We start from the raw sequence: 27,750 nt of genomic DNA, 5'->3' as shown, positions 1-27,750 counted from the left end.
CAGGTTTTTCCTGTTTAATCAGGGTTTGTACAGGAACTTAAGCAAGCCCTGGAACCGGATCCAATGGCAGCTTGAGCTGAACTGGAAAAAATAACCCTAGAGCATGTTAACTCTTCATCTTGCTGGTTCTCCCCTTTGAAATGTTGCTCCTTCCTTTATAAATCTGATCCTTTAGCCATGCCTCCCAATTCTAATTTGGCACAGCTAAGGATCTGGCCCAAAGTTTTTTTCTGAGACGTTCCAAAATCAAGTGCACACAGTGTGTGATACATCTGAACTGTAGAATTCAGGGGACTTTTTTTTTTTTTTTTACTTATAAGCTCAGATGTTGATGTTTTGTATGCCAGAACAGGAATGAGTGTCGACAGTCCTTATTGAGACAGAAGCATTTTGTTAGAAACATTGAAACAGCACAAACTTCTAGTGGAGTCATGAAGAGGCCTGAGATTTAGATACATTAGACTCTATACTTCCACTAGATGTCTCAAGTTGGGCACCCAAACTTAGTGGGCACTTTTGAAAATGTGGACCAATGCAATTAAACTAAATAAATGAAAGTGGGTTAGGTGCAATGGTGTACAAGAAACAGAAATTGCCATACTGGATGCAATCACTGGGCTGTAAAGTCGGACATTCTGCCTCAGGCAGTGGCCAGCAGTTGATGCTTTACAGCGAGTGAGACAAGAAACATATAATGTACATAGCCACTGTGCAGTGCTGTAGGGCAGAGGTCGGCAACCTTTCAGAAGTGGTGTACCAAGTCTTCATTTATTCACTGTAATTTAAGGTTTCGCGTGCTAGTAATACATTTTAACGTTTTTGGAAGGTCTCTCGCTATAAGTCTATATTAGATAACTAAACTATTATTGTATGTAAAATAAATGAGGTTTTAAAAATGTTTAAGAAGCTTCATTTAAAATTAAATTAAAATGCAGATCTTATTAGTTTAGTGTGATCCTTGCCCTTGGCTTTTCCTTGCTGAATTTTCCAATGTCCCCAGGCCAGCAGCGGGCTGATGGGGGCCAGCAGCCGGGACCCTGGCTGGCAAGGAGCCGGCAGACAGAACCCCAGGCCGGCAGCAGAGTGCCACTGGAAAATCAGCTTGCATGCCGCCTTTGGGATGCATGCCATCGGTTGCCGACCCCGGCTGTAGGGAAAGGAGGGAAAAATCTTCCTGACCCCGGCAGGTGATCAACTTTATTCACTAAAGTTTTGATCAGTCTTATTACCTAAGTTTCCCTAGATACCAATGTTATTAATGGCTATAAAGTGATCAAGAACTGTGTTTAACCCATAGTATCTGCTGTGATGATTTCCTGACAAAGGCAAACATTTATTGACTTCATGCTACATACTGCATTACAGCGGCGGTCAAAAAAAGCTAACAGAATGTTAGGATCCATTAGGAAAGGGATACATAATAAGACAGTAAATACCATAGTGCGGCTATATAAATCCATCGTACACTCACACCTTGAATACTGCATGCATTCCGGTCTCCCCATCTCAAAAAAGATACATTAGAAATGGAAAAGGTACAGAGAAGGACAACAAAAATGAACAAGGGTATGGAACAGCTTCCATATGAGGAAAGATTTAAAAGACTGGAACTGTTCAGCCTGTAAAAGAGACAACTAAGAAGGAATATGATAAAGGTCTATAAAATCATGAATGGTGTGGAGAAAGTGAATAAGGATGTTTTTATTTACCTCTTCACATAACACATGAACCAGGGGTCACCCAATGAAATTAATAGGCAGCAGGTTTAAAACAAACAAAAGGAAGTACTTCTTCACACAACATATAGTCAACCTGTGGAATTCGTTGCCCAGGATAAAACTATAATTGGGTTAAAAAAAATTAGGTAAATTCACGGAGGGATTGGTCCATCAGTGGCTATTAGCCAAGACAGTCAGGGATGCAATTCCATGATCTGAGTGTCCCTAAGCCTCGGTTTGCCAGAAGCTGGGACTGCCTGACTGGATGGATCACTTGATAATTGCCCTGTTCTGTTCATTCCCTTTGAAGCAGCTGGCATTCACCACTGTTGGAAGACAGGACACGGGGCTAAATGGACCATTGGTCTGACCCAGTGTGGCCATTCTTATGTTCGTACATTCTTATTTTTATTGGCCCTAAGTGTGCTTTAATTGCTTCTTTTTTTTTTTAAGTGGGTTTTTTTTAATCAACAATTAATTTATTGTAAAAAGACAGGTTTCAGAGGAACAGCCGTGTTAGTCTGTATTCGCAAAAAGAAAAGGAGTACTTGTGGCACCTTAGAGACTAACCAATTTATTTGAGCATGAGCTTTCGTGAGCTACAGCTCACTTCATCAGATGTTTACCGTGGAAACTGCAGCAGACTTTATATACACACAGAGAATATGAAACAATACCTCCTCCCACCCCACTGTCCTGCTGGTAATAGCTTATCTAAAGTCATCAACAGGTGGGCCATTTCCAGCACAAATCCAGGTTTTCTCACCCTCCACCCCCCACACAAATTCACTCTCCTGCTGGTGCTAGCCCATCCAAAGTGACAACTCTTTACATAATCAAGTAGGGCTATTTCCTGCATAGATCAAGGTTTTCTCACATCCCCCCCACCCCCATACACACACAAACTCACTCTCCTGCTGGTAATAGCTCATCTAAACTGACCACTCTCCAAGTTTAAATCCAAGTTAAACCAGAACATCTGGGGGAGGGGGGGTAGGAAAAAACAAGAAGAAACAGGCTACCTTGCATAATGACTTAGCCACTCCCAGTCTCTATTTAAGCCTAAATTAATAGTATCCAATTTGCAAATGAATTCCAATTCAGCAGTTTCTCGCTGGAGTCTGGATTTGAAGTTTTTTTGTTTTAAGATAGCGACCTTCATGTCTGTGATTGCGTGACCAGAGAGATTGAAGTGTTCTCCGACTGGTTTATGAATGTTATAATTCTTGACATCTGATTTGTGTCCATTTATTCTTTTACGTAGAGACTGTCCAGTTTGACCAATGTACATGGCAGAGGGGCATTGCTGGCACATGATGGCATATATCACATTGGTGGATGTGCAGGTGAACGAGCCTCTGATAGCGTGGCTGATGTTATTAGGCCCTGTGATGGTGTCCCCTGAATAGATATGTGGGCACAATTGGCAACGGGCTTTGTTGCAAGGATAAGTTCCTGGGTTAGTGGTTCTGTTGTGTGGTATGTGGTTGTTGGTGAGTATTTGCTTCAGGTTGCGGGGCTGTCTGTAGGCAAGGACTGGCCTGTCTCCCAAGACTTGTGAGAGTGTTGGGTCATCCTTTAGGATAGGTTGTAGATCCTTAATAATGCGTTGGAGGGGTTTTAGTTGGGGGCTGAAGGTGACCGCTAGTGGCGTTCTGTTATTTTCTTTGTTAGGCCTGTCCTGTAGTAGGTAACTTCTGGGAACTCTTCTGGCTCTATCAATCTGTTTCTTTACTTCTGCAGGTGGGTATTGTAGTTGTAAGAAAGCTTGACAGAGATCTTGTAGGTGTTTGTCTCTGTCTGAGGGGTTGGAGCAAATGCGGTTGTATCGCAGAGCTTGGCTGTAGACGATGGATCGTGTGGTGTGGTCAGGGTGAAAGCTGGAGGCATGCAGGTAGGAATAGCGGTCAGTAGGTTTCCGGTATAGGGTGGTGTTTATGTGGCCATCGTTTATTAGCACTGTAGTGTCCAGGAAGTGGATCTCTTGTGTGGACTGGACCAGGCTGAGGTTGGTGGTGGGATGGAAATTGTTGAAATCGTGGTGGAATTCCTCAAGGGCTTCTTTTCCATGGGTCCAGATGATGAAGATGTCATCAATATAGCGCAAGTAGAGTAGGGGCTTTAGGGGACGAGAGCTGAGGAAGCGTTGTTCTAAATCAGCCATAAAAATGTTGGCATACTGTGGGGCCATGCGGGTACCCATAGCAGTGCCGCTGATCTGAAGGTATACATTGTCCCCAAATGTGAAATAGTTATGGGTAAGGACAAAGTCACAAAGTTCAGCCACCAGGTTAGCCGTGACATTATCGGGGATAGTGTTCTTGACGGCTTGTAGTCCATCTTTGTGTGGAATGTTGGTGTAGAGGGCTTCTACATCCATAGTAGCCAGGATGGTGTTATCAGGAAGATCACCGATGGATTGAAGTTTCCTCAGGAAGTCAGTGGTGTCTCGAAGGTAGCTGGGAGTGCTGGTAGCGTAGGGCCTGAGGAGGGAGTCTACATAGCCAGACAATCCTGCTGTCAGGGTGCCAATGCCTGAGATGATGGGGCGCCCAGGATTTCCAGGTTTATGGATCTTGGGTAGTAGATAGAATATCCCAGGTCGGGGTTCCAGGGGTGTGTCTGTGCGGATTTGATCTTGTGCTTTTTCAGGAAGTTTCTTGAGCAAATGCTGTAGTTGCTTTTGGTAACTCTCAGTGGGATCATAGGGTAATGGCTTGTAGAAACTCGTGTTGGAGAGCTGCCGAGCAGCCTCTTGTTCATATTCCGACCTATTCATGATGACAACAGCACCTCCTTTGTCAGCCTTTTTGATTATGATGTCAGAGTTGTTTCTGAGGCTGTGGATGGCATTGCGTTCCGCATGGCTGAGGTTATGGGGCAAGTGATGCTGCTTTTCCACAATCTCAGCCCGTGCACGTCGGCGGAAGCACTCTATGTAGAAGTCCAGTCTGCTGTTTCGACCTTCAGGAGGAGTCCATCTAGAATCCCTCTTTCTGTAGTGTTGGCAGGGAGACCTCTGTGGATTAGTATGTTGTTCAGAGGTATTTTGGAAATATTCCTTGAGACGGAGACGTCGAAAATAGGATTCTAGGTCACCACAGAACTGTATCATGTTCGTGGGGGTGGAGGGGCAGAAGGAGAGGCCCCGAGATAGAACAGCTGCTTCTGCTGGGCTGAGAGCATAGTTGGATAGGTTAACAATATTGCTAGGTGGGGTGAGGGAACCATTGCTGTGGCCCCTTGTAGCATGTAGTAGTTTAGAAAGTTTAGTGTCTTTTTTCTTTTGTAGAGAAGCAAAGTGTGCGTTGTAAATGGCTTGTCTAGTTTTAGTAAAATCCAGCCACGAGGAAGTTTGTGTGGAAGGTTGGTTCTTTATGAGAGTATCCATTTTTGAGAGCTCATTCTTAATCTTTCCCTGTTTGCTGTAGAGGATCTTGATCAGGTGATTCCGCAGTTTCTTTGAGAGCGTGAGGCACAAGCTGTCAGCATAGTCTGTGTGGTATGTAGATTGTAATGGATTTTTGACCTTCAGTCCTTTTGGTACGATGTCCATCTGTTTGCATTTGGAAAGGAAGATGATGTCTGTCTGTATCTGTACAAGTTTCTTCATGCAGTTGATAGATTTCCACTCCATACGGCTAAATGCAGTGCCTTGCATAATGACAGGTTTCAGAGGAACAGCCGTGTTAGTCTGTATTCGCAAAAAGAAAAGGAGTACTTGTGGCACCTTAGAGACTAACCAATTTATTTGAGCATGAGCTTTCGTGAGCTACAGCTCACTTCATCAGATGTTTACCGTGGAAACTGCAGCAGACTTTATATACACACAGAGAATATGAAACAATACCTCCTCCCACCCCACTGTCCTGCTGGTAATAGCTTATCTAAAGTCATCAACAGGTGGGCCATTTCCAGCACAAATCCAGGTTTTCTCACCCTCCACCCCCCACACAAATTCACTCTCCTGCTGGTGCTAGCCCATCCAAAGTGACAACTCTTTACATAATCAAGTAGGGCTATTTCCTGCATAGATCAAGGTTTTCTCACATCCCCCCCACCCCCATACACACACAAACTCACTCTCCTGCTGGTAATAGCTCATCTAAACTGACCACTCTCCAAGTTTAAATCCAAGTTAAACCAGAACATCTGGGGGAGGGGGGGTAGGAAAAAACAAGAAGAAACAGGCTACCTTGCATAATGACTTAGCCACTCCCAGTCTCTATTTAAGCCTAAATTAATAGTATCCAATTTGCAAATGAATTCCAATTCAGCAGTTTCTCGCTGGAGTCTGGATTTGAAGTTTTTTTGTTTTAAGATAGCGACCTTCATGTCTGTGATTGCGTGACCAGAGAGATTGAAGTGTTCTCCGACTGGTTTATGAATGTTATAATTCTTGACATCTGATTTGTGTCCATTTATTCTTTTACGTAGAGACTGTCCAGTTTGACCAATGTACATGGCAGAGGGGCATTGCTGGCACATGATGGCATATATCACATTGGTGGATGTGCAGGTGAACGAGCCTCTGATAGCGTGGCTGATGTTATTAGGCCCTGCGATACAACCGCATTTGCTCCAACCCCTCAGACAGAGACAAACACCTACAAGATCTCTGTCAAGCTTTCTTACAACTACAATACCCACCTGCAGAAGTAAAGAAACAGATTGATAGAGCCAGAAGAGTTCCCAGAAGTTACCTACTACAGGACAGGCCTAACAAAGAAAATAACAGAACGCCACTAGCGGTCACCTTCAGCCCCCAACTAAAACCCCTCCAACGCATTATTAAGGATCTACAACCTATCCTAAAGGATGACCCAACACTCTCACAAGTCTTGGGAGACAGGCCAGTCCTTGCCTACAGACAGCCCCGCAACCTGAAGCAAATACTCACCAACAACCACATACCACACAACAGAACCACTAACCCAGGAACTTATCCTTGCAACAAAGCCCGTTGCCAATTGTGCCCACATATCTATTCAGGGGACACCATCACAGGGCCTAATAACATCAGCCACGCTATCAGAGGCTCGTTCACCTGCACATCCACCAATGTGATATATGCCATCATGTGCCAGCAATGCCCCTCTGCCATGTACATTGGTCAAACTGGACAGTCTCTACGTAAAAGAATAAATGGACACAAATCAGATGTCAAGAATTATAACATTCATAAACCAGTCGGAGAACACTTCAATCTCTCTGGTCACGCAATCACAGACATGAAGGTCGCTATCTTAAAACAAAAAAACTTCAAATCCAGACTCCAGCGAGAAACTGCTGAATTGGAATTCATTTGCAAATTGGATACTATTAATTTAGGCTTAAATAGAGACTGGGAGTGGCTAAGTCATTATGCAAGGTAGCCTGTTTCTTCTTGTTTTTTCCTACCCCCCCTCCCCCAGATGTTCTGGTTTAACTTGGATTTAAACTTGGAGAGTGGTCAGTTTAGATGAGCTATTACCAGCAGGAGAGTGAGTTTGTGTGTGTATGGGGGTGGGGGGGATGTGAGAAAACCTTGATCTATGCAGGAAATAGCCCTACTTGATTATGTAAAGAGTTGTCACTTTGGATGGGCTAGCACCAGCAGGAGAGTGAATTTGTGTGGGGGGTGGAGGGTGAGAAAACCTGGATTTGTGCTGGAAATGGCCCACCTGTTGATGACTTTAGATAAGCTATTACCAGCAGGACAGTGGGGTGGGAGGAGGTATTGTTTCATATTCTCTGTGTGTATATAAAGTCTGCTGCAGTTTCCACGGTAAACATCTGATGAAGTGAGCTGTAGCTCACGAAAGCTCATGCTCAAATAAATTGGTTAGTCTCTAAGGTGCCACAAGTACTCCTTTTCTTATTGTAAAAAGACATTCAAATGCCTTTCCAGAATAAGAAGCCCATAGCTTAAAAGACGTCTGAGTCTTAAAAGACAGCTGAAGTACCTAGCAAATATGAGAAGGTCAGAAACGTTGATTTAGATGTCTCAGATAGTCAGTTAGGTTGAGAAGTTACCTACAAAGATCAAAAGTCCACTAAAATGTCACAACCTGAACTGTTTAAGAGTAGCAGCCATGTTAGTCTGTATTCGCAAAAAGAAAAGGAGGACTTGTGGCACCTTAGAGACCAACAAATTTATTTGAGTATAAGCTTTCATGAGCTACAGCTCACTTCATCGGATGCATTCAAACTGAACTCAATTTCATTTGTGACCTGACTTTGAACAGTTGTGAAAGCTAATGCTTTAGCAAGAAGAATGGGGTATAAAACAGTTGTTTCAGGTTTGTCATTGGTCTTATAATCTATTTTCTTTATTCCCTGTCTTTATTTTGTTAATTTATTATTATTTCATTTGGGCCACATCTGGAAGTCCTTACTCAGCCAAATCTCCCACTGACTTCAATGGATGTTTGCCCTGAAAAAATACTATGGACCTGGGGATTTAACCCTTTACAGACGCTCCTTCGTTTTGTATGCTTCTTTTGTTCTTCTTTTAATCTATGCTCACATCATGAAAGTAGCACACATTTGGACAGGATTGGTATGTTTGTCAAAGAAAGGCCTTGGACTGGAATACCAAGGTGTTGGAGGCCAGGAATATGGTGCATTGGTAGACCTGTGTTAAGAGCCAGGTAAGACATAGCAGGCATGTTGTGGGCAGAACTGAAGTACATTGGTAGAGCAATGTATAGGGACCAGGACTGGAATAGTAAGGGTGTGGCAGAGTAGGACAGAGGTATACAGACAGAGCTGTGGGGATCGGGGCAGGGACAAAGAATAGAAAAGCCAGAAGCTTTATAGACTAGGACTGTAATGAATTTGGCAGAGCTGTGAGTTGAAGCAAACACAGTGCTTGCCTCATCTATATCTGGTTCTAGCCAGTACTATATTAGGCCATGATTCACGTTCATGATCAAAATATCATCCTAATTTTTACAAACAGGGACACCCAAGGAAGCACCAATGACCCCCACCTGAGTATCAACTGAGGGTTACAATGATCATTCCTACTGCAATGAATAAGAAAACAAATTTGTACTCATGCAGGGATCAATTCCATGCTCAATAACTTTAAGGGTATGCTCGAAGCTGTGTGTTCATCAAGAGAGGAGTAGACTCCTTGAAGTCTCAAGTGTTCTTATTATTTGAAAATTTATTTTTTGCATTTCTCAACATTTTAGATAGGGAGGCTAGAGGTTCATATGCAAAATGTGCTCGTAATTGCACACACATTATTTGTGAGCGCAATTACCATGATAGTGCACGCAAATCAGATATTTGAGCTTGCAAATAGCCATTTGAGCTCTAATAAACTGTTTACACACACACAAATATCTGATCTGCACAAATGGACATGGTTAGGGCACATACAAATATAAATTCACAATTGTGCAATTTCAAAATGTAGCCCTCCTTTTATAACATGCCTCTGTTTTAAAGCACTAGTTCCCCATTTCCAACATGTCTCCCTGCAAGATTACAGATACAAACATCATCCTTTCTTACAGTACTTGCTCCTGTACAGTGTACACAACTCTTGCAAAAATGATCCAAACACAAAACTCGAAGTTCACTGTATTGTATTTTAGGAATTTTTATATGAATGATGCTAAAAAAGCTGCAGTTTATTGCCCAATAAGTGTATAATCCTGAAAATGATTAACTCATGATGAAAGCATAATGCACAAAGTGAGATTATTAACAGGCATATTCAAAACAGAGCAATTAACCCGAAAAGCAAATATATGCATAGTAGACTACAATATTAAAAAGAAATAGAAGGAACAATTATCGAGAAATCAAAGTTTCCATCTGAAATTCTGTATCATAATTACTGTACTATACACAAGTTGCTCCTTTGACCATTCAACAGCTCTTCATATTAAGCAGAAAATGAGTTTTAATTAGTGATTCTTGGTAATAAGGGCACGAAGTTTAAATATGAAGGATTCATTCAGAATCTTAATATCTAATTCTTTTGGAATTTCAGGTAATTCATAGGCTTCCCAAATAGGCAAAGAGTTCAGATTTTTCATGAGTGGTAGAGGTTGGGAGAAGTAAGGAGTTTTTTCCCTCAAGCCCCTTGTAATGCCTCAACCACCTCCACCCACGTTCAAACGAGCATTGGCCAACTGTTTTCTCAGCTAAACAGGGTAGGATGCAACTCCTCCAGGAGTTTTTTGATGCTTCTGAGACAACTAGCGAGATCAGTCATGTGGTGTGAGGTGAATCACTCCTCTCCAGGACTGAGTTCATTACTTCTGTGTGCCAGTCGCTGGAGTGAAAGAGCAAGCATGAAATCCATAAAGGCGTTCCCCATGTGGGGGTGTGCGTTTGTCCAGCCCATTGAACTGATATTTAACAGAATGATTATTTTACTACACATCAGTTACATTCCAATCCCTTTGAGATTTAATCACTGTGGACCAGATGTCCCCACGGGGATCTACATGGCGAGCGAACTTTGTGTGTGCCTTTTTCCATTTTAACACTTCCCTTTCCCTGGTCTTCTGAGGGTCTCATAAGAGAGCTGTCCACAGAATCCAGCATACGCATGGGAAGGACAAAGAGAAGGGGTGGACTCTGAGCATGGTCTGGGGTGGCATATCATCTCCCCACTATGCCCAGGAGGAACCACTCAGAAATTAACACCGTTTAGAGAAGTGCTTTAATCCTCTGTGCTGTGGAGACTAAAGGAGTCTTAGGGGAAGCCCTGTCAGCACAGCTCCACCCCTTCTACGGTGGGGAGAGACACAGGGCCAGCTCTAGGTTTTTTGCCGCCCCAAGCATAAAAAGGACGGCCGGAATGCCGCCCCAAGCACATGCTTGCTTTGCTGGTGCCGAGAGCCGGTCCTGGAGAGACAGGAAATCCTGCTCTGCCTCTCTTCTGTGGAACAATCTGATGAGAATTCTGCCTCGATGAGTTTTGCTCCCCTCCTCTCCTCCCTAGGAGGAACACTGGATGCAGTATTTTTTCCTTGTGTGATATGAGCATAGCAGCAACTATAAGAAGTTTACAAGGGCTGAGACATGGCCACTTTCTCAATAGCCAAAATCTGTTGAATGATTGCAGCTAATGCCTGGTATTATAAACTGTTGAAAGGTCAAAGGGAAAGAGCACAAAGCAGTGAGCAAATATATATTGCAGAGAAAGCTGAAAGGTCCTAAACGGTCTTTAACAAATATATCATAGAGCCCTTAACTGGTAAAGCCAGGACATTGTTGCCAACTCTCATGCTATGTGCGGTTTTCCTTAAAGCCCCAGTTCATGGAAACATGGAAATGCATGTAAATCTCAGATTTCATTTTTAAAAAGCAGTTCCTAGCTCTGATGGTCACACAGAAAACTTGAAACGTGACCTAAGTGTACCTTAAAGGCTCCCCCAGAAAAAAAGAATTTAACAAGAACCCCAAATTTATTATATTTTTCAAGAGGCTTTGATTATTTTTAAGCTAAATCCCATGATCTAACATGGTTTTTGAACATTTGGAGTTGGCAATACTGCCTCTATTCATTATTCAGTGGATAGTCCCACTTTCTGAGAAATATAATCCCAGTATATCATCCGGATTATTGGTTTTATTAGAAGTGAAGAGCATGATGTGTCCTGGAAGTCCCCAGCTGGAGGATGCCCCTTGGGGAACGTAGCCAGCCAGTACGGGTTAGAGCAGTCCCAGACTCTTCTAACCTATGCTGCCTGTGGACAGGGCTGGGTAGAGAATTTTGGAGCCATACCCAATTCTCTGATTGCCCCTACCATCTCTGCTGCACTCAGCAGAAACTGGAGGTAACAGAGAACCTAGCCCTCTCTGTACAATTCTAATCCAAGGACTTGCAGGTTCTGTCTCTATTAGACAAGATAACTGGATACAAGAAGAATGTAGGGGCGGAGTGAGTTCTTCAGTTTTGGCTCTAAAATAAGGATTAACAGGCCTTGCCCAGAGGCATTAACCAAGCCAGATTTCCTTGTATGCTGATGAGAAAGGGCAATTCAGAGAACATACCAAGTCTACTGTGGCCTGCAGGGAGTCAATAAAATGCTTGCACTGTCTTGTTCTTATGATTAAGAATAAGTCCCTTACTACCATGCAGAACTAGTGTAGCTGGTTCAAAGATACCTGTCAGGAGACAGAGCAAGTACTTTGGGGCTGCTCAACATAAAATCAGACTCCGTGCTAAACCTAGGGTGCCTTTTTGTTAACAAGGTTTCAGTCCCTTTAGCTAAGGCAACAATCAAAGCAGTCCCAAAAGGTGAAAGGAGGAAAAGGATTAATTATATGACTCAGTGCTTACCTAACTTGTAGTCAGATTACCTTGGCCAACTCTGGGGAGAGAGATGGGTTTGAAAAGAGATGGCAAATAAAAGTATTTTAAAACAAAGTTGCCTAAAACAAACAACACAGAAAGAAAGTCTGAGTCACTGCAATTTGCTAGATAAGGCGAGTCCTAGCAGGGTGGGGTGGGAGTCATTTTAATTGTATCAAACCTGCTCACAGAATGATGGTGCATTTGTAAATAGGAGGAAAGAGGAAGCCAAGTGGGAAAATGCACTAATCTCTGGATTTTATCAGCCTAGTTTGGATCACCAGAGAATGAATGATGGGTGTCAGCTGGGGTGTCCCTTGTTTCCCGTGATAGACTTTTGTCACAGACCAGGGCAGTGATGGTCAGGCCTAGCGTTCAGAGTCAGTGGCAAAAAACAGCACCAATGGTCAGAGCTGGAGTCAGGAACCAAGCAAGATTGTCACAGGGGCAATTGCAACTGCGGGCATAAGCACTAAGCAGCCACTGGCCTGGTGCTGCTGCTGGGTTTAAGACCAAGCCTAGTGATACCTCTCAACCAACCAGGGTGTCTGGTCAATAAGGGTGTTCAGCTGTAGGTCAACAAGCTAGTCCCAGGCTTGGCTGCAGGCCCTGATTCTGCAAGCTTTGACACTAGAGGTGGATTTTCCATACTGTTCCATTGCTACCACTAAAAATAAACATTCCTTTATGACTGGCTGGTTGCTGTGAGCCCAGCTAATAACTTTAAAATATGAGTCCATTGATGTTACCAGCACACCCTATTGGCTTCTGACATCTCAAAAGGCTGGATTTGTCAGAATGAGTCGCACTGGTGTAAGAGGCCAGTTGGACTCTATCAGTGTGTTTTGTCTCGGACACCTCAATCTGTGGCTACTACAGCAAGGCGTGCAATGTCATCACACTATATTTAGATTTCCCCATCTTTCAAATCTATCCAGAAGTAGGAACCACGTAGGTGAACTCCAAGTTAGCTCTCTGATATCATAGTTTATGCCCGTCTTGATCTGTTGCAATGCCTCCTGTCCTACACAAAGGGAATGACTTTTTCTTACAGAAACTCAGTGTTATTCATTGGAATTTATCTTTCAGGGCTGGAAATTCCCTGGAGCACAGGAGAGGTTTTAAAGAGCTAGTAATGTAGATGTAACAAGCAGATAGTGCTTTTAAAAATAACACCAACACCTCCCATAATATATAACTCCAAGTCTGAAAACCAAAAGTCCATCGGATCTTCCTCATTACATTACATTCAGCACATTAAGCCAAAAAGACTATTTTGTTATGGGTTATTTTGATCTTCAGTTGGATTAGTCTCATGATTTACAGATGAGCTGCATAGAGTGCTGTGCTTCAAAAATATGTTTATTTTAATTTGCACATCATAATATAAGTGATTATCTGGACAAAGTTGGGTCATTTTACCTCTTTGGGAAACATAACCCCCTATTAATTAAAGTATGTATGTCAATATTGAGAGAGTAAAAGGTTGCTAGGAAAGTTTTATGTTGCCCAGTTGCCCAGTAACAGTCCTGTTTTGTGGCAACTTGCAGCAGGTCTCCGAGGAATGACCCAGCTTCCTTGTGAGACCTTCTTGTTGCAATAGGTTGATAAGGTAAATTTGAAGTGGTTGATTCCTGAGAAGATCAATTGCAGTTCTGCATATCAATACAAAGGCATCTGCAAGGCAGGGGATTTGTCACCATTTTTATACAACCACATTTGAATACTTCAAAAATGAATATACAATCCAAAGGAAAATGAGGGCCACACACTCAGTTGCTGTAAATTGGTGTAGCTCCATTGACCCTATTTTTTACCCACCAAGGATCTGGTACTGACTGGATTATACTGAAGGGACCAGCATAGCTTCAGACACTATAAATGCTCTTTTCAAATTGTGTCTCTTTCTGGGGCTTTTTCTGTAGCCTTGTGGCCTCCTGCTGCAAGACACTTCCCAAGGGAAAGAATCTGGTATAATCTGATGCATGAGTACAGACCATGGGGGCAATGCTTTCACTTAGGAGCACAGAAGCTCTTGGTGAAGCTTGTTATGGGCAATGACGGAAAGAAGTCCTTTCATACCCCTTTGAATTAACAAAGGAGAGTGGACATGGAGGACTGAAATCAGGGTAAGAACCGAACGTGTCATTTGTGCACAAAGGGGAGATGAGCCTGGAGTTCTTGAGCCATATTTGTGCTATAAATATAATGGGCCAAATCCTCAGCTGGTGTAAATCAACACAGCTCCATTGACTTTAACAGAGGTATACGGATTCGCACCAGCTGAAGATCTGTGCTATACTTTGCTCACCTGCATGAAGTAGCAGGAAGCAAGTTAGTTTTGCAGCAAGATGCCTCTCCCCGCAAATTAAACCAATACTGCAAGGCTGAATTCTTGCACCTCTACATACTAATGGACTGACTATTAAAAAGCAAAACTTTGTCACAAATGAGTCAAAGAAGAAACATGGAGTTTCTTTCATCAGGGGAAAATAAATCTTAAAAGAGCAAAAATCGTTGCTACTTGCAGCACATCTGGTATCAGGTTTCAAACCGACATATTTGCTGACTCAGAGCTAATACCTACTCTGCTCCTATTGGCTGGTCAGCTGGGAAACACAAGCCATGCCAGTGAGTTATCAAGGGGGTGGAGGAATGTCTGGCCGAGAGAAGTCTAGGTTTAAGGCAGAGTTTCCTAATGTAATTGCATTAACCCCTAAAGGGCAAGCAGCAGAAATGTGCTCCCATATTTTGACACTATAGTACAAGTGGGCTTGGTTTCCCAACAATGCTCAAGAATAAATGGGGTGGGGTGTGGCGACATTTCAGGTCACTTTCTTTTCTGATCTCTCCACTTTCTCTACAGACAGCTAGAAAGGGGGACCACCTTGGGCTTTAACTGCTTCAGACTGATGTACCACATGTGTCGTGCAGTTGAGATGCAGCTGACAGATTGCTCTTCCACTCTTCTCTAGCATCCAGCCATACCCTTCTGATGGGAGCTGATTCAGTTGCTCTATGGTCAAGAGCCTTGGCTCTGTTGCTGGCACTTTGTGTCTGTCCCCCCACCAGACATTCAGCCTATGCCTTCCAACTCTCTGTATCCCTCATAGAGCTGCCTCCATGTGACTTGCGTCTCGGCTGGCTGCCGTTCACCTCACATCCTTCCCTGCCTACAAATGTTTCTACAGACTTTGTGTACCAGTTGCCACAGCCAGTCCTTTTTCTTCCTGTCAGATGTGCACTACATCCCCACCCAGTTTCTGGAGGGTGATGCCTTCCTCCTCCCAGATATAATCCTGATTCCACCAGATGTAGGGACAGAAATCCCCAAGACACCTGCTGGCACAAGAGCCAGTGGAGAACCTGGAAAGGTTAAGTGCCATACTTATGCGTACACACAAACACACACCCACACAGGGCTGCTTTAAGCACAAACAAAGCAAGTAACTTCTCCAGCCTTGCTCTTCCGGGGTCCACGCCTGCCATACAAGCTCTGCAAAACGTGGTCTGGCTCTACCTGTCTTTCCAACAGTGGGCTCAGGGGGTGGGAAAACAATTAATTGCCAAACCCCTTATTACACTCTGGCAATGAGACTGCAGTGGGAGTCGAATCCTGTGCTATTCCCCCACGTCTGGGGGATTGGATCCCTTCTCTTGTTTGGGGCTTGACTAACTGTTAGTCTGGTTGTAAGGTGCGTACACACACACTCTCTGCTATCCCAAAAAGAGTAAATGAAGACACTGGGGTTAGTCTACACTGGCAAAGCTAAAGCGCTACCGCAGCAATGCTTTAACATGGCTTGTGTTGTCGCGGCAGAGCGCTGGGAGAGAGCTCTAAAAAACCCACCTCCATGAGGGGCGCAGCTCCCAGTGCTGGTGCACTGTCTACACTGGCAATTTACTGCGCTGAAACTTGCTGCACTGAGGGGGGTGTTTTTTCACGCCCCTGAGAGAGAAAGTTGCACCCCTGTAAATTGCCAGTGTAGACAAGCCCTAGGTCACGGCTATCTTCCTGCACATAGATACAGCTCCAGATTATAGAGTAAAATGATCTGCCTCAGTTACTATGAAGGACTGAGCAAAATAGGCTGGGATAGTCAAAGGGGCCTAAGGGAGTTAGGCACCCAATGCCCATAGACTTTAATGAATTGTACATGATTATGGGATCAAAAACTCCTATCCTCTGCATCTAGGATAACAAGCAGCAATTCTTGTCTCAAGCAAACAAGGGCATTCTACCTTTAAGAGCTGCTTGTCATACAACCACCTAATGGTGCATATTGGAGCTACCCTGAGTGACAGGGTGTCAAATGTTATCATGAGAGTTTGTCTCGCTGGCTTTGAGTGCAAAATTTGGTCAGTTAAAGTGTAATCAGGCTGATTTTGTTGGGAGCAAACAGCAACATTTGCTTCTAATAACCAACCCCTTTCTGCTTCCCCAAGAAAGTACAATGGTCATAATAAAAGCTAACAACAAGATGCCTTTTATCCCCAGGAAAACTTCCATTCCCTTTCAGCCCACACAAATGACAACTCAAAGGCTCAAACTGTGGATTTTCTAACCCTAGAAATCCTAGTTTTTAAAATCTTCATTTAGGGCCTGATCCAAAGCCCACTGAATTCAACGGAAAGACCCACTGAATTCAGGATCAGGTCCTTCAGTGCTTCAGATTGTGACATTGGGCTAAATTCAACCCAGGTGTAATGCCAAGGAATATGATGGATTTATTCCTAAATGACACCAGTGTAGCTGAGATCAGAATCTAACACATTGTGTTCACTAAATGGCAGCACTCTTTCTAATCCTGTGCTTGTATAGTCTAATAAAATCATAATCTAGTATTAAAAATAGTACATTGAAGTTATACTGAGCTTTCCATCCAGATTTCTCAAAGCACTTTGAACACTGTAAATAAGCCTCATGACAGCCCTGTGTAGTGAGTATTATGACCAATTTATGGATGGGGAAACTGAGTCTTAGAAAATTTCCTCATACTGCATGCACATACTCATATTGCAAGTCAGCTACAGATCCAGGAATTGAATCCAGAACACTTGTTTTACAGTTGTATATGCTAAGAATGTGACAATATTTCCTATATTTCTATACCAACTGCTACTAAAACTAGGTTTATAGGAAGATAAATTCACTATCTCTGCTTCCACTGCTGATACTCTGCTTGAAACTTGTTAATTTGAGCAACAGCCCCAAATCAGATGTTCATAACACGGAACTGTTGATGCCCAGGGGACTCTATGAAGGCAGCATATAATACCCTGGAGGAGTCATGCCTTGAGCTACATCTCAGAAAGCCAAAGAAATCAAAAAAAGAGCAGCATGGATGAGCTTTGAAGGGATCCAACCTTCCTTGGCCTGTGGAGTTAGGTGGCGAGATGTCCAGTACTGAGGATCAAGAAGAAAGAGTACCTCTTTGAGGACAAAGAGAAAGAGAGAGGGAGAGAGATGTACATATGGAAATGGGGCAGAATTGCACATGTAGGGTCAGAGTTGCAAATATGGTGTCAGAGATTAACACACACACTCATGCACAAAATTTAACTGATGGCAATCACTCTGGCCTAGGACCAATTAAACTTTCAGGATATATATCAGAAAAATCTAGCAACAGTATAAATCCTCGAGTTTGGAAAACCATCCGAATTCTACCATCAATGATGGATTAAGAAGAGACAGAGAACGAGAGAGAGAAGCAGGGACAGGTTATCTCATAAATTTATAGGACATATAATCAACATCCCATCAACAAGAAAGGAATCTGTGACTAATGTCAGTATATTTACTATGTTAAGAGTATGTATGTGCACATACCAGTCCAGCAAAAGCATCTGACAGGAATATATTTCCTTTTCACAGGAAGAACAAGTGCACAGCAAGGTTGCAGTGCGGCAATATGTGATTTGAGAACATTCTTCTGAAAGGGCAAAATCCTTTCATGAAATATTCGCTCATTTCAGCTGTCACTGCTGGATAAGATGACGGTTATAAATATCTTTCCCACTGGAGGCAGGGAACAAAATATCTCACATCTTTTGTAAAAAGAAAAAGAAAAGGCTGCAGATAGTCATCTAAATCCTCATCCACAGCCCACGGAAGTCGGTGGGCTCTTTCCATTGACTTCAATGGGCTTTGGAGCAGGCCCTAGCTGAAATGTTAACATGATTATAAAGAGTCCTGAACACTAGGAGGTGTTTGATTAAAAAGAGTTGATAACAAACTTACTAGGTCAAATTCAGTCATGGTCTGAACAGGTGCAACTCCTTTGTCTTTAATAAAGCTTTGATCACATACACCAGCACTGAAACTGGCATATTGTAACAAACTAAAGAAGGTCCTGGTGGAAACAAAGAAGATGAAACCTCTGGTGTGCTACCCTAGGTGCTACTGTCCCTGTTTTACTCATGATAATCACTATTAACATGCACATGGCATGCTGGAAGGTAGGTCACGTAGCACAGTGTTAGATTGTGACACAGCCTGTCTAGAAATGCTACTGAAAGTACCAAGAGCATAAGAATTTTAGGAAACATTTCTAATAGAATGGGAATTGAAAGAGCCCTAGAAACCTCGCACAACATCTCCTACATTCTTCTTTTTTTTTAATCCACATAATGAATATATGCAATAACTAATTAATAAGAGGATAAATGCTCAATAGGGGTGGCATCTTTTTAGCTGTTATGATTTGCACCCACAAAAGCTGTTCCTCAATTCTGGATCATGCCTTCAGTTGTGGGAACAAATTGGAATACTCATGCCCTTAAGTTCCTGAATGAGAGTGCAAGTCAAGAGGCATGGGTAATCAGATTAGTGCCTACCATTCAATTTGCAAATTCAAAATAGAAGGCACCAATTTTGCAAGTGTGAATTGCTCCCAAAAAGAGGGAGGCAGGGCCTCAGCCTTCTGAAAATTTCCCACGATATATTTATGAAGTAAAATGCAGTCATTCCTACAACTTACTGTAGGTCATTTTAAAATTAATATAATGTTGTGTTTATTTTTCAAATTACTTAAATTAAACCTTGTGGGCAAGATTCCTCAATGGAACAACACCAATTTACACCCACTGGGGATCTGTCCCTTTAAGTCCTTATATTTTCAGGCTCTGTGCATTCAGATTCATTTCTTCCATCAAGTTATCATTTTTATCTGGGTTTTGCCCACCTAGAAAGTTATTTGGATTTGGTAGTTTTTGATGTTTCTCTTTGACGGCCTCACCTCACCATGATAACTGGAATAGCCAAATGAAAATGTCCCAGAAAGAAGAGAAATGTTTGGTAAATCAGTAACAGTGCTTGGTTTCCAGATGGAAACTTGGAAACATCTATAAGGATTAGATGCTCCAAAATTTTTATTGTTCACCTGGTTTAGAAATGTACCAAACCCCTCCATCCGACCACGTTTCTTGTTTTATTACCTTTCAGATGAAGAGAACAGAATGTGGATGCTAAATTAGCCTCTGTTGTAGGATGCGCTGCATATCCCCATCCAAAAATATGTGCAGCAATAGAAAGCTCAAGGGTTCTCAGCTAATACTTTCATACCAGAAATGTAGGACCACGCTGAACAGGAGGTGATTTCACAGGGTGACTGATTACTATGGTAATAAGCTGATGCTGGAGGATCATGTCACTTCAAAGTAAATAGCAAAGGTTTGATTATAATCAATACCTGTTACAGATCAATTCTAGTTTAAACAACATATTGTTGTAAAAACCACTCCACTCCTTTCCTTCTGTTTCCTAGGAGGGTGACTCCTCGGCTGTTTCTGAAAAGCGTCACAGTCCCTGACCCCTTCTAGAACTGATCGGAAACCCAGGAAGAAACTTCTGGCTGGGTTTTTATACACAAAGGCCAGTGATCAGAACCGCTACACCACTAATCAGTGCATCAAGCTCATTGTCTTGGATCACAAAGACTTCCTTAGAATTCAGCCTTATTTCATTGAACCTGAAAGTCGTACATAAAGTGCAGTAATTTCACACTTTTGGCCCCTAAACATTTTTCAAAACTCCCACTATACACTGCAAAGTACAATTACTCTTTGGCTTGAAAGCAACCTTGCTTTAAAAAAAAAATCAATCTACCACTTACTTGTTCTTTGCAGTCTTTCTTGACATTTAAATGCAAACAAACAAAAATAAGATTGAGTTTCACTTAGTCTTGATCATATTAATAAAAAAGTCGATTCAAATATCAACCGTAAGTTTAGGCAATACCTTATTAAGCAAAGGAAAAACAAGGTGGAAGATGAACACCCCGATGGAATCTCAGAAGAGTAGATTTATTCCAGCAAGTGCTTTACAGTGTCTGTTATCTCAGCCTTGGCTAAGCAAGAGAATGCTGGTGAAAATCTTTGCCTGGTACAGTACGGAGCCTCTGTTTCACAGGCCAGGAATTTTACATTGAATAATTTTTAACTTCAGCTCTGGGAGGAAAAACAGGGTCTTGCACGTATTGTCTGTTCAGTTAAATGCTTCACACAAAGAGGACTCCTAAAATAAAGGGGGAAATGTATCACTCTTCACCTCCCTGACAACCCCCAGAAATAAGTAGCTATCACAGAAGGATTACTTTGCAGGGACAATAAATAGAAAAAATATAACATAAAAGATTTTTGCTTTTAAGAAATATAAATTATTGTGGGAATTCTCAGTCATCATTCAGTGTTATTGGTTTCACGGATTTGCTGCGAATAAAATACCCACTTAAAATTTATAAAAGATAATAACACTTAGCACTTACAATGAATTTTTTATTATTATTTGTACTGAGAACTGGGCCCCTCTATGCTAGGTGCTGTACAAACACCTGCTCTATACAATATACAAAGTGTGGGAGGAGAATAAAAGTTACAGAGAGGTGAAGTGACTTGCCCAAGGTTACATGTCAGGTCAGTGGCAAAGCCTGATGTAGAACCCAGGTCCCCAAATCCTAGTCCAATGTCCTATCCACTGGACAATGCTGCCTCTCTAAATAAATAATAATATAGTGAAATTATTGCATTAATAAGTCCTTGCTGTATATAACACATTTAATCTTCCAAGCACATTTACAAATATTAACAATACAAAAGCATTTATGAAGTAGATTTTCAGAGGCACAAAAAAACAGCTAAGTACCCAATTCCCATTGAAAGTCAACGGGAGTTGGATGCCTAACTCCTCTCTGTGCCTTGAAAAATCTTCCTCTGGTAAGGTAGATAAGTAAGATCATCCTGGTTAGCAGATAGAAATACTGAGATACAGAAGTTAGGTGATTGTTTCTTTAGCTCACTCAGCAAGCCAGTGGGAGAGCATCAACTAAAACCCAGATCTCCTGACTCCCGGTCCCATGCTCATTTCCCTATCCCATGCTGCTCCTCAATTACACTTTTCCAACACAACAATCAATTCCCTACTATGATGATGAATGAGACACAATCTAATGTCTGCATCAAAAGAACAAGAGAATATTTTATTCAGGTATTTCTAAATTTCTTATTTAATCATCACCACATTTCTTTGCCTCTAAATAACTTTTATGATTCCTTTTGCTAATTTAAGCTTATTTTGAAAACAAAACCTGATTCAAAAACTAACCCCTACTGTGTAATGCACACACACACACACACACTCCCCACAAACCTGACACAATAAAAATGCCAACAGGGCCTGATTGCAAAAGCTTGGACTTTTCATAATGCATTATGTTGTTGTTAGTGTATGTTTCATTGTTACTTAAATTCAAGTTATCACTTGGCTTTTTCCACACTGAAAGCTCTAGGGCTAGTACTCTGCAGGTGCTCAACAATTACAATTAAAGTCCCATTAAAATATCTATTTAAAATTACTCTCTTCATGATGATCACATAATGCTAGACCAGTAAAGTAAATTTAATTAGGCCTTTGGGTTTGTCAGAAAGAAATCAAACAAAAATCCCTCTGGTTTTGAACTCATCTGGCTTTGTACAAAGACCATACAATGTGCACGATCTAGTAGGATGAAACACGAGGTGCACCTGCCTTCTGTCATGAGTTTGCATATGTGTGAACTGGGAATCAAGTAGCCAGATACATTGCATGAGAAGAGAAACATACCAACTTAAAGAGATCCTGTCCATTAATTTAGGTCCAAACTTAACTCCACTTCTACATACCCACATTTGTGCACACAGATACCTGCACCTGCAAAATTAGGCACACATCCATTTTACATATGCTAATAGGTATTTGTGCATATCAAATGGGCACAGATTTTTTGTGGGCACCATCAGTTGCATGCCAAAAAGCAGGTTAGCAAAAATGGTGGCTGGTGCCAAAAATATGTCTCTAAGTGTTGCATGCTGCTAGGAATGGATGGATATTGAATTTGTTATATATCATGACACACATATTGAAACATATAGCTCTTGCAATGCAATAAAACATATGGGGCTGGATTCTGATCTCAGTGACACTAGGGTATAACAGGAGCAACTCCAGTGAAATCAATCAATATAAATTGCATGTGAGGGCTTAATCCAAACACCACTGAAGCCAATGGAAAGATTCTCATTGTCTTCAAAGGGCTTTGGATCACACCTTAAAGGAGGTCAGAAACAGGTCCATATTGATACCTGGAAAATGTCATCAGTGACAGCTACACATAACTTTTTCCTTATAATGTTTAAGGTACACAGGAGAACAAGATTTGATCAAGATGCAGGAGATTACAAAATAAAACAGGAGAATACAGGAATTTACCATTTTTACAAAATTTCCACAAATATAGGACTAATGGAACCATCATAACTTGACCATAGAACTCTGTACTCAAAAACTTTAAGGTCAGAAGGAACCTTCATGATAATCTAGTCTGCCCTCCTGCACATTGCAGACCACAGAACCTCACTAGGATTGCCAATTTTGGTTGGATGTATTCCTGGAGGTTTCATTATGTGACATAATCTTTAATTCCTGGAGACTCCAGGACAATCCTGGAGGGTTGGCACCCCTAAACCTCACCCACCCACTCCTGTGTAGGCCCATGACTGCTGCCTGAGTTACTGAAGTCCTCAAATCTTGATTTAAAGACTTCAAGTTACAAAGAATCCACCATTTATTCTAGTTCAAACTAGCAAATGACCCATGCCCTACGCTGCAGAGGAAGGTGAAAACCCGCCAGGGTCTCTGCCAATCTGACCTGGGGGAAAATTCCTTCCCGACTGCAAATATGGGAGATCAGTTAGCCCATGAGCATATGAATCAGACCCACCAGTCAGATACCTGGGAAAGAATTTTCTATAGTAACTCAGAGCCCACCTCTTCTAGTGTCCTATCTCCAGTCATGAATGAGTCAAGTGCTCTTGTAGGCAATCTCATCATACCATCCCTTCCATAAATTTATCAAGCTCAAGTCTTAAACCATGTTAGGTTTTTTACTGCCCCACCCTGACTCCCCTTGGAAGACTGTTCCAGAACTTCACTCCTCTGATGGTTAGAAACCATTGTCTAATTTCAAGCCTAAACTTACTGATGGCCAGTTTATATCCATGTGTTCTTGTGCCTTAACTCAAATAACTCCTCTCTCTCCCTGGGGTTTATCCCTCTGATGTATTTATAGAGAGCAATCATATCTTCCCTCTGCCTTCGTTTTGTTAGGCTAAACAAGCCAAGCTCCTTAAGTCTCCTGTCATAAGATAGGATGATCAGAGGAATGGAGAACCTAGCAGCCTTTCTCTGTACCTGTTCCAGTTTGAATTCATCTTTCTTAAACCTGGGAGAACAGAATTGCACACAGTATTCCAGAAGAGGTCTCACCAGTGCCTTCTATTATGACAGTAACACTTCCCTATCTCTACTGGAAATACCTTGCCTGATGCAACCTAGAATTGCATTAGATGTCATTGCCTTTGAGTTTCCTCTTAGCATTCATAACAAAAAATAAAACACAATATCTTTCTGTCATACCTCCACCCACACAAAGAGGCACACAAATGTTCATTGTGGGAACCAGCTATGTAAACAGTAACCCTTCCTTTTAACATTGTCAGCTTTAATCCCCAAATTACAAACCTCCTAAACCCTGCTTCCTGTTATCTGTTAAAATTTACAACAAATGGAAATAAATGCCCTTTGGGGCAAGACCAACGAGCTGGTGAAGTTATTGCCAGGCAGTTTCAACCCATGCTAAAGCCACTTTCCTCAAGAGGACAATCTATCCCCAAAGAATCACCAAATCCCATATCACCTATGAGGATGCAAAATAACCTTGCAGCACACTCATTATACAATGCCACCTCCTCCAGAGCAAACCAAGGCAAACATATTGCAGCTCAGGCAGCCCTTTTAAATGAAAAAGTGCATCAATAAAATATGATTTATAACAACTTTGTGGGGACCTTTTGTGCTTATCGTGCTCCACATAAGACAGGAAGTGCTGAGAAAGGCTCGTTAAAGCACACCCTGGCAGTCAGTGTGTTAACGAACCTGCCTTCCAAAGCCTTATTAGCACAGAAGAGGCAGTTATAAAGTGACAGCTGCCAGTGCTAAGGAGCGGTGGTGGAGGCAGGGTTCTGTCTGTAAGTGATGGTGCTGTTATAGCAGAGGTTTAGAAGTAGCCATATCTTTTACATTTGGAATGTTCCACCTGGTTATTTATTAATTATTAATTATTATTATTATTATTATATGTATTCCAGTAGCACCTAGTGGCCCCAATCAAGAAGAGGGCCCTGTTATGCTAGGCACTGTACATACACAAATTCATAGAATCAGGGCGGGAAGGGACTTCAAGAGGTCATCTAGTACAGCCTCCCCTGCTGAGAAGAGGCCAAATATACCTAGATCACCCCAGACAGGTGTTTGTCTAACCTGTTCTTTAAAACCTCCAGTTATGGGGATTCTACAACTTCCCTTGGAAGCCTATTCCAGAGCTTAGAGTTAGAAAGTTTTTCATAATATCTAACTAAAACCTAAGCCAATTACTTCTTGTCCTCAGGGCTGGCCTTACCATGAAGCAAACTGAGGCGGCCGCCTCAGGTGCCAGACTATGCGGGGGCGCCACTAGGACCCAGAGTTTCAAAGTTTTGGCCCAAGCGAGGGAGCATGGGGGCATCATTTGAGCTCCCTGCCTCAGGTGCCAAAATGTTTTGGGCCACCACTGCTTGTCCTGCATCACGTTGTCAACTCACATTCAGGTGTGATCCATTGTAGCCCCCGATCCTTTTCTGCAATGCTACCACCTAGCCAGTTATTCCCTATTGCTGTGCATTTGATTTTCCCTTCATAAGTGTAGTACTTTGTATTTGTCTTTACTGAATTTCATCTTGTTGATTTCAGACCAAGTTTCCAATTTATCAAGGTCATTTTGAATTCTAATCCTGTCCTCCAATGTGCTAGCAACCCCTCACAGCTTGGTGTCATCTACACATTTTATAAGCATACTCTCCGCTCCATTATCCAAGTCATTAATGAAAATATTGAATAAGACCAGACCCAGGACAGACCTCTGCAGGACCCCACTAGATATGACCCCCAGTTTGATAATTACTCTGAGTCTTTCAACCAGTTTTGCACCCACCATATAGTAATTTCATCTAGATCACATTTCCCTAGTTTTCTTATGAGAATGTCATGGGGACTCTGTCAAAAGCCTTACTAAAATCAAGATACTTCATGTCTACAGCTTCTCCCCAGCCACGAGGCCAATAACCCTATCAAAGAAGGAAATTAGGTTGGCCTGGCATTCGCTCTTGACAAATCAGTGTTGGTTATTCCTTATAACCCTATTATCCTGTAGGTGCTTACAAACTGATTACTTAATAATTTGTTCCAGTATCTTGATGGATGTTAGGCTGGCTGGTTTATAGTTCTCTGAGTCCTCTTTGTTCCCCTTTTTAAAAATAGGTAATATGAACCTAGAATGTAAGTAGATGAGACAAAGGGTGCAAGGGATGGGGAAGTGACTCTGAGGCAGAGCCCAGAATAGAATGCAGGCATCCTGACTGCCAGGCCTCCGTGCCTTATCCATTGAGCCAAGCTGCCTCTCTCTGGTTCATCTGCACGTTGGAATCCAGGACTGGCTTGACACATGACACATGCTAAACTACTCAAGAAATACCAGTTTGATCCTTCGATGAGTTCAGCACACACAGTTCCTCCTGAACTCCAGTTGATGGTGCTCAGAACCTTTCAGGATTTGGCCCATAGTTTTAAGTATAACAATCAAGATCTGATCCTAACTTGCTCTGGGGGAAGAAGCTTTATTCATTCTTTTTCATAAAGGAACACTTTTTCAAGCAAATAATAATGATTCCTGACAGGGTCCAAATGCCTTTTGCAGGCAGCAGCAGGCAAAGTGTTAAATCCCTGCTCTAGTCTCCAGCAGTTGCAGAATGATGGGGGTAATGAGAAAAGGGTGGGGGAGGGGGACACCCAGTTAGTTGATCATGAGTAAATCAGGAAGCTTGAGGAAAACATATCCTCTGAAGCAGCGTGTGACATCAAAAGGAGAAGGGACTGTTTTGGCTGCACTCCAAGCAGGGTCTTTTGTTTCTTGTTATCAAAGAAAGTTAATGCTGCAAGCCAGACAATAAAGACTTTGGGGGAAAGACATCCTGATAAATGACAATGGGTTAAATTCATCTCACTGGAATGGCTCTTGAGATACATTTTGCCCACTTAGTTTTGTAACTTGCCTCTACCAACTTGTCAGGGTGTTCACCCAGAAAGCTCTCAGAAACACGGTGAGCGGAATAAGCCAATACACTAAATAAAATGTCACATAACTTCCCCCCCCATTTTATCTAGCACCTCCTGGGTTTTCAGGCTTTTTCTGGACACAAAGAGGGCAATGTGCCTTGAACTCTGGTGCCCCTGAGTGGTCAACACAAGAAGGGCACTGCCTGACCTAAATCTGGTTTCAGAGTAGCAGCCGTGTTAGTCTGTATTCACAAAAAGAACAGGAGTACTTGTGGCACCTTAGAGACTAATAAATTTATTAGAGCATAAGCTTTCGTGGGCTACAGCCCACTTCATCCTAAATCTGTATGCCCACACAGGCGAAAGCGGAAGGTAAAGTTGTGCTTCTGCTGAGAAAGGAGGGAGTAGAAGTGTGAGATGAGAGGCGGGAAGGATGCAAAAATCATAGGGCTGTCAACACAGAGGACCTATCTTTTAGCTTAATCACTGTCTCAAGAAAGCCTTGTTAGAGAATGGATAGTATGGCGGCGAAGGCCAGGCTCAGATATCGCTGGCAATTTGCATCCGAATGAAACAAGGGACCAGATGGACAAAAAAGCCTCACTGGAGCAGCACATATACTAAAATTGGAACGATACAGAGAAGATTAGTATGGCCCCTGCGCAAGGTTGACAAGCAAATTTGGAGAAGACCACACCTAAGTCATCTCTTTTGCAGTGCAGACTACACTCAGCAAACCAATCACTCCCTTCCTTAGCTATGATCAGCTGGCACACTCCTTCACACACAACCCTTTTTCTTGTTTCTCCATTTTATTAGCAAGTTTGCTAGAAAATGTGTCATTGATACTTCAAGGCTCTCTGTGTCGCTGTGCATACAGTCCAGCTTAGAGCTTCTCATTATGTCTGCAAATTCAAATGATTAAGAACCCTCTAAAATCCACACTGAATCTGCAAATCCCCTGAAATTTTACAGAGGGCTGTAGTTTCCTATTCTGTTAAATGTGTGACACCATTGCTCTGCAACCAAGATACCAGGAC

General features: G+C 42.2%; 1 protein-coding gene and 1 pseudogene across 2 annotated transcripts in view; one reads left to right on the top strand and one right to left on the bottom strand.

The window, feature by feature from the left end:
* TTLL10 (tubulin tyrosine ligase like 10) overlaps positions 1-20,408 on the bottom strand; it is a 165,165-nt gene extending 144,757 nt beyond the window's left edge. For both annotated transcript variants that reach the window (XM_075121039.1, XM_075121040.1), the window contains exon 1: positions 20,267-20,408. The gene's annotated coding sequence lies outside the window, so the exon portion shown is untranslated. The remainder of the gene's footprint in view (positions 1-20,266) is intronic.
* Positions 20,409-27,316: 6,908 nt separating this feature from the next.
* LOC125624561 (U6 spliceosomal RNA) lies at positions 27,317-27,414 on the top strand (annotated as a pseudogene).
* Positions 27,415-27,750: the final 336 nt, after the last annotated feature.

Source organism: Caretta caretta, chromosome 18, assembly GCF_965140235.1.
Source record: "Caretta caretta isolate rCarCar2 chromosome 18, rCarCar1.hap1, whole genome shotgun sequence".
Classification (NCBI taxonomy): Eukaryota; Metazoa; Chordata; order Testudines; family Cheloniidae; genus Caretta; species Caretta caretta.
This window is presented reverse-complemented; position numbering and strand designations above follow the sequence as displayed.